This window comes from Paroedura picta, chromosome 13 (genome assembly GCF_049243985.1).
Source record: "Paroedura picta isolate Pp20150507F chromosome 13, Ppicta_v3.0, whole genome shotgun sequence".
NCBI lineage: Eukaryota > Metazoa > Chordata > Lepidosauria > Squamata > Gekkonidae > Paroedura > Paroedura picta.
In genome coordinates, this window is record NC_135381.1 from 40,021,583 (window position 1) to 40,027,824 (window position 6,242).

Here is a 6,242-nt window from a genome sequence, read left to right on the forward strand (position 1 = left end):
TATATCCAGAATTTTCAAACGACTGCAAATGGGAATAATTCAGAAGCGGACAACCTTAATGCAGCCAGTGGGCTGCTATATCTTCTGGGCAGTGCATCCCCAGGATTTCTGTCGGGCAGGTCACTGTTCCTTTTGCTGTGCAGTGGATGGTAGAGATTGGATTCTGTGGGGTCTCTTGCATCAAAGGTGTAATTCAGTTACACTAATTGTGCAAGGAAACCCAGCAGTTTTCTAACTCAACACCAGTTATGGAGGGTTACAGCAGGTGGCCAAACCCTTTAAAAGTCTGATTAGACGAGAAGCCTTGGCAATGGAAAGATTAGTGCCGTGCTTAGCTCACCCCATGGTGCACAAACCTAATAAATGCAGAGGGTGACAGATGCTCTTACTTTCCCGACGCACAGCAGTTCTCTAGTTTGGAAACTACAAAGAGGCTTGCAGCACTTTGAGTGCTAACAAATGGCCTGTGGCATAAGCATTTGAGGATGGGATACCTGAAGTGCTTCCTTCAATTGTACTTACTTGTACTTATTGTGACAGTGACAGTGATGTGATAGACGAAATTCATCCATCTGTCTTAACACATTTCTTTCCTGCCCTTTTTCTGTCATATGTGGTAACATATGTGGATGATCTCTCTTCCACATTATTCTCAATAACCCTGCAACGTAAATGAGGGTGACGAGAGAGACCGGACTGGTCCCAGTCCCTGAGCCCCATGGGTTACTTGTGCTTTGAACCCAATTTTATTTAAAATATTTATAGGGGGAGATTTTTATATACTTCTTTTCTGCCGTACACTTCTAGATAGGCACAGAATCCCATAAACATTAAAATCTGCCACAAGAGATTCAGGCAATCTGCCACAAGAGATTCAGGCAATCCTGTTTTCTCCTACCTGCCCTGGATGGTCCATGTGAGTCCAATCTTGTCAGATCTCAGAAGTTAAGCAGAGTGACTCCTGGTCCGTATTTGGATGGACGATAGCTAAGATAGTCCTGGATCACTATGGGGAGGCCGGCACAGGCAAGCCGCCTTTGAATGTTCCTAGCCTTGAAAACCCAATGGGGCTGCCATAAATCGGTAGTAATGATGGCCTTTTCCACCACTTCCATTTTCCAAGCTCACCAGATTAGACGTCTGCACTCCTAACCACTATACCGAACTGTGATCCATATCCTGTTGCCAGCCAAGACATGGTTAATAAAACTGTGGCCTGTTTGCCAAAAAGTTGGAATTGAGCATGAGCCTTATTCCTAGCCCACAGGCCCACCTGCAAATATGAAGATTTCAGGGTGTATGGATTTATTATTCTTCACCCATTCACAAACAGCTGTTTTATGTACAAATCTCCCAGATCTGTAACCAAAGCTTATAACCCAACACCCTGACAGCTCTTCCTTGTATTTCTTGGCTTTTCCTCTGCGCTAAGCTTCACACAGCTCAGGGTGCAGCTAAATATTGCATGTGATCTTTTTAACCTTTTACAAATTTATCTGCTGGGACTACAACTTTAAGGAGGGGGGACTGGCAAGCAGGGAGGGGAAGCTTTGTCCTTTCTTGCCTTCTCTATGCTATATGGTATACAGCAGGGGTAGTCAAACTGCGGCCCTCCAGATATCCATGGACTACAATTCCCAGGAGCCCCCTGCCAGCAAACGCTGGCAGGGGGCTCCTGGGAATTGTAGTCCATGGACATCTGGAGGGCCGCAGTTTGACTACCCCTGGTATACAGGATTGAACCCAAATGTCTTCTGTTTTTTACTTGAAGTGCCAGTGGTTATACTGGTCTAAAGGACTGCAGATAAATAAACAAAATGCATCCCTTTCTTGCCGTTTTCTTGCTGAAACATGGTTTCCTAGCTTTTTTGAATAGGAGCCTTTTCTCTACTCAAGAGATTAAATGGTGCACTGTTTCCCCTGCTACAGGCAACTCATACAACAGGAAAAACAACAATGAGAAATGCTGAGCTAGGGAAGAAGAAGAAGAAGAAGAAGAAGAAGAAGAAGAAGAAGAAGAAGAAGAAGAAGAAGAAGAAGAAGAAGAAGAAGAAGAAGAAGAAGAAGAAGAAGAAGAAGAAGAAGAAGAAGAAGAAGAAGAAGAAGAAGAAGAAGAGTTGGTTCTTAGATGCCGCTTTTCTCTACCCGAAGGAGTCTCAAAGCGGCTTACAATCGCCTTCCCTTTTCTCTCTCCACAACAGACACCCTGTGAGGTGGGTGAGGCTGAGAGAGCCCTGATATCACTGCTCAGTCAGAACAGCTTTATCAGCGCCATGGTGAGCCTAAGCTCACCCAGCTGGCTGCATGTGGGGGAGTGCAGAATGTAACCCGCTCGCCAGATTAAAAGTCTGCACTCCTACCCACCACACCAAACTGGCTCTCCCTAGGGTAATAGGAAACAAATGCTAATTTTGCAGCTGACAGTGAATCTTTTGTTTCCCCCCTCCCACAGACTAGGCTCCTATCTTAAAATGTTTGTGCATCATCTCCCTCTCTGGTGGCTACCAAGTGTGGAATGAAAACAGTGATAATAAGCTAAGACTATTATTACTTGTCTACTCTCACTGACAAAACAATAAATTAGGTAATTATGCTAATGTGATTGTATTCACAGCCCATAAACCAAAGGATTATTATGTAAATTCAACCACACAGGGAAAAGGTGGCACAATAAATAAACAAACTTGGGCCCCATGCATGTGAGGCAGCCATTCTCAGCTTTTTTTTACCATTGAGAACCCCCTGAAACATTCTTTGGGCTTTGAGAAATCCCATAAGTGGTGCAATCATGTGGAATATGGTTGGGAAGCAGAGCTGGGTACATGCCCACCCAGGGCCCCTTCCCTTCCACCAGCGTTGTGTAGTGGTTAGGAGCCGGGTGAGCCGGGTTTGATTCTAATCTGGTGAGCCAGGTTCGATTCTGCACTCCCCCACATGCAGCCAGCTTGGTGACCTTGGGTTCCCCTCAGCACTGATAAAGCTGTTCTGACTGAGCAGTAATAGCAGGGCTCTCTCAGCCTCACCTCCCTCACAGGTGGGGAGAGGAAAGGGAAGGCAATTATAAGCTATTTGAGACTCATTCTAGTAAAGAAAAGCAGCATATAAGAACCAATTCTTCTTCTTCTTCTTCTTCTTCTTCTTCTTCTTCTTCTTCTTCTTCTTCTTCTTCTTCTTCTTCTTCTTCTTCTTCTAACTGTTCCAGCACTTGAAAAGAAATCAGGGTATGTGTGGAGGGAGGACAAGACTGCTTGTTGCCACCCAGGAGTAATCAGGATCGGCCCCTCAGGGCAATTTTGAAATAGCCACACTTTTCTCTGGCAATAGAAGTCACAGGCTGGACCCATTTACACCTTAATGTGTCGTTTGGCTCATAGAAGAGTATCATGTTGCTTAGGATTGCCCTGCAAAGGAGGTTCTGTCCTCAGAGGCAAGGCAGGGAAAAGAACTCCAATGGAATGTTAAACTTTAATAAAACAGCCCTGATAAATGACTCCCTCTTCTCATAAAACACCTGAGTTAGCTCACAAAGTTATAGAGAAATCTTCCAACAACAAGCCCTTGATTTATGAAGCACAACTTATTAAGTTTTATGGTGGAAGTTCCCCATTATAGTTTTTTTTTAATAATAGACTTTCTAATTTGAAAGGCCTCTATTGTAATAAAGCCCTATTTTTGCTTGTGTACCTGGTAATAAGAGGATTGTCTGAAGGATGAAATGTGTTTTATAGGTAACATCTTCATTACCTTAAAAACTAGATTCCTGTTACAATGGGAAAGGCATTTATTTTAAATTTATTTATTTTATTTTTTTGTGCAACTATTGTATCAAATCACTATGTCAGGTGAATTTTTACTGCCTGGCTACAAGTAATTTGGGGCCAGGCTACTGCCTAGCAAATTATCGCATTGACTGTATAAATTCAGATTCCATTTCATTATTTTGCACAAACACAAAAGCAAAATGAGTAGCCTAAGGAGGGGAGGGGAGGGGAGGCTGGTTGGCAAGGAGAAGAGATCATATTGTACTGTGTGCTATAGCCAGTATAAAAGGAATGGTGATTCTGGGTATTTTTCCAATTTGAACAGCATATGGAAAGATAAACATATATATTTAAGGACCTGTAATGTAATAACACCAGAGAACTGGGTTTGCTTTTCTGGAACACCCTGCTTCTTTAGAGATAAGCTAAGTGTCAAATGTAAACACATACATAAAGAACAATTTGGTTCAGCCATGAACTCAAAGGATGCCCTAAAAGAAATCACTCTACAAAATTTAATCCCTTATCTGCAATAGGAACATATGAGCTTCCCTTAAACTCCTTCCAACCTTGTGTCTGTAAAGAGCTGTCAGATCACAGCTGACTTATGACCACCCCAGGAAGGGATTTCAGGGCAAGTGAGAAGGAGAGACAAGTGTCCTGTGCCATCCTACAGAGACTTCCTTGGTGATCTCCCAAGAACCAACCCTGTTTGGCTTCCAAGACTGGGCTATTCCATACTGCCTTCTCTCCTTTCAACCTTACTATGATGATATATGCAATACACATTAAAGAGAGATTATGCTAATGCAATGTTAGGCATGAACCAAATATGGAAGAGTAAGGGTATCAGCCTTAATAAAAATTGCCAGCTAGTCAATGCCATTGTCTTCTTCTTCATAACAACCTATGGATGCGAAAGCTGGACCCTGAAGAAGGAAGACAGGAGGAGAACAGATGCTTTCGAATTATGGTGTTGGAGACGAATGCTGCAAATACCATGGACAGGCAAAGTTACTGACAAGATAGGTTTAGAGAAGAGCAAACCAATGATGTCATTAGAAGGCAAGATATTATGGCTAAAGCTCACTTACTTTAGATATTTTATGCGATCAAACTAATTGAAGAAATCATTAATGCTCAGCATGGTCAGCGACAAAAGGAAATATGGTCGCCAAAGGATCTGCTGGTTTGACACAATCAAAGCCAATACAAGGATGACCATGAAACAACTAAAAGAAGCAGTCAGAAACAGGGACACATGGTGAAGACCTTCTTATAGAATCCTATAGAAGAGGTTCAGCCATACTGGACTTAATACTGACCAATAGGCAAGAGTTGATGGATGAGGGGAAGGAGGTGGGGACCCCGAGGGGGAAGTGACCATGTCCTCATAGAATTCCTTTTGACATGGGGAGGCAAGGAAGCTTGTAGCCAGAAGCGGACATTGGATTTTCATAGGGCAAACATTAATAAACTCAGAGACATTATGAGTGTCATACCATGGACACGAATGCTGGAAGGGAGCATGTGAAGGGTGGGCACTACTCAAAAAAGAGCTATTGCATGCTCAATCAATGACTATCCCAGAAAGATGAAAACACTGCAGGAGCTCTAAGAAGCCTATTTGGATGAACAGAGAATTTCAAGAGGAACTAAGAAAGAAAAGGAAAATGTTCAGGAAATGGAGGGAAGGACGGAGCTCTAAAGAAGAGTACCTACAGGTTAGTAGGCACTGTAGATCAATCATCAGAAAGGCCAAAGCTGAGAGTGAGCTAGGATTGGCCAGGGAAGCCCATTGTAACAAGAAAAGATTTTTCAGTTATGTGAGGAGCAAACATAAAGTAAAGGAGGCAATAGGGCCACTGTTGGGTGCGGATGGACAATATCTAACGGAGGATGCAGAGAAAGCAGAAAGGCTCAGTGCCTATTTTACATCCGTTTTTTCCCACAGGTCAAAGGGTTTAGGCACATCTAGAGATGGCAGTAACCAACCTGTCTGGGTGGCAGGTTGACATGGACAGAGAGGTTGTCGAGAGGCATTTAGCTGCACTGGATGAGTTCAAATCCCCTGGTCCAGATGAAATGCACCCGAGAGTACTCAAAGAACTTTCCAGAAAACTTGCACAACCCTTGTCCATCATCTTCGGGACCACTTTAAGGACTGGAGATGTCCCGGAGGACTGGAAGAGAGCAAATGTTATTCTGATCTTCAAAAATGGGAGGAAGGATGACCCAGGAAATGACAGACCAGTGAGTCTGACCTCTGTTGTGGGGAAGATAATGGAGCAGATATTAAAGGGAGCGATCTGCAAACATCTGGAGGACAATTTGGTGATCCAAGGAAGTCAGCATGGATTTGTCTCCAACAAGTCCTATCAGACCAACCTGGTTTCCTTTTTTGAGCGAGTAACAGGTTTGCTGGATCGTGGAAATTCGGTTGATGTTTACTTGGATTCTAGTAAAGCTTTTGATAAGGTT